The 1,831-nt window shown below is 47.1% G+C and overlaps 1 long non-coding RNA gene across 1 annotated transcript; it reads right to left on the reverse strand.

Annotated features, from left to right (window-relative positions):
* Positions 1–564: 564 nt before the first annotated feature.
* Positions 565–1,164, reverse strand: LOC144375908 (uncharacterized). The gene is made up of 2 exons (XR_013435758.1): positions 1,030–1,164; positions 565–901 (listed from the first exon to the last, which is right to left on the reverse strand). It is a non-coding gene; the product is annotated as an uncharacterized LOC144375908 (long non-coding RNA).
* Between the last annotated feature and the right edge of the window lie 667 nt (positions 1,165–1,831).

The raw sequence follows: 1,831 nt of genomic DNA on the forward strand, positions 1-1,831 counted from the left end.
CTGTTGTGGAGTCCAAGAGCCAGCATGGGATTCTCGGTCCTCTTCATTTGAGTCCTGCATTACACAAGTTAGTCGTTTGATTGCCTCGTGTGTATCTTTTACGGGTTTAAAAGATTTTAAAAAGACATCTGGGAGTCAGATCTGGCACCAGGTTATGATCTGTTACGGTCTGTTTTCTGTGTAAGAATGACAACACACGGTCCCAGACTCGCCATAAAGGCCTCAGCCCCTTGTCACTGAGACTGGACAGTTAGACCTACTTATTTGTCCCCATGTTTTCCCTCTGAGGATGAGTTGGCCTCAATTCAAATCCACATTGCTTCATTTTTAAATGGGTTATCTTGAGGAAATGCCTTAAGACAGCAAAGACTTTGGTTCCAAGTACAAAACACGCAACCCAAATCATAGGAGCAGAGTTAAAAAAAAAATAAAACTCATGCATATGATTATCATGAAAGAGGGATAATAATAGACAAGAGATGTTGTTACGGTTTGGATATGAGGTGTCCTCCCCGAAGCTCCTGTGTTAGTGCAGAATATTCAGAGGTGAGATGATTATGAGAGTTGGAATCTAATCTGTCCATTTATTTGAATGTCTGGAGGGTAACTGTAGGCAGGAGGGCTGTGGCCTGAGAAGGTGGGTCACTAGGGGTGGACTCTGGAAGGGTACATCTTCCCGCTCCCGTCTCCCTCTCTCTGCTTCCTGGCTGCCATGAGGTGAGCAGGTTTCCTTCAGCCTTGATGTTCTGACCTTGAGCCCTGAGAAATAGAGTCCACCGTGGACTGAACCTCTGAAACCAGGAGCCAAAATAAACTTTCCTTCTCAGCATTGTTCTTCTCAGGTGTTTTGGTCACAACAGCGAAAAGCTGACTATCGAGGATGTCAACACATATTGCAAATCTGAAAAGTCAATAAAGGAAGAGCAGTTGGAGTAGTGAAGCCCAGAAACTAAGTATGTAAAGAAAGGTTCAGTCAATGAACAACTCAGAGCCCCCCAGAAAGGCTCAGGGTGGGAATGAGCTGAGTACCTCAGGAGGCAAGACCAAGGATGAAGTTGAAACCAGGGCAATTGAGTGACAGTCTGGAGATGAAGGTTTTAGTCCTTGGGGTTCGTTCATTCCAGCTTCCACAAGGCTACCCTTCCTCAGATGCCACAGGTTTATTCTCTCTTAAAAAAAATAAATTAAAAAAATTGAGGGAGTAACATCAGCAAGGTGCCTGTTTCCTGTCCCCACCCTACCCCCACACAAAAAGCCAACACAACACAGAGGAAAGAACTCTATTCCAACTGGAGCAGCTAGGAAACTCCTGGAGAACAGCAGGGAAGTAGCAAGATCCCTGTGCAGCACAAAAGCCCAAGACAGCACACAGAGTAGACACCTAGATGCTCTGCCTCTCCCACACTGTCTCCCCACACTAATCAGTTAAGAGCCCAAAGAGACTTCCTGTAAGGAGAAGGCAGCTTGGAGACCCAGAAGTCTGCATTGCTACTTGAGACAATGGAGCTCAAAGGAGATGCCCACAGCCCGTTTAAGGCCCAGACACCATGTGGAGGATTGCCCAGAGTTCATGCATCTGTATTGCCACAGAATGGAATACTTCACCCCAGGAGCTAAGCCACTCTAGCTCAGCACCATCTTGAAACCAGACCCTCTGCTACACTATGTCCAACCCTGGAGGCTAGTAACCCCAGTGTACTTCCATTCTGGAGGCTGGGCCATTTTTCCACCATGCTCATATGGGTGGCCGCAGCACCACAAACCCAGCTGTTCAGAGTTAAGGCCCTGAAGAAAGACAGAGACCACAGCTTCCCCAGGGTGTGGTGCTCCA

Source organism: Ictidomys tridecemlineatus, chromosome 3 (genome assembly GCF_052094955.1).
Source record: "Ictidomys tridecemlineatus isolate mIctTri1 chromosome 3, mIctTri1.hap1, whole genome shotgun sequence".
In the NCBI taxonomy this organism is placed as follows: Eukaryota; Metazoa; Chordata; class Mammalia; order Rodentia; family Sciuridae; genus Ictidomys; species Ictidomys tridecemlineatus.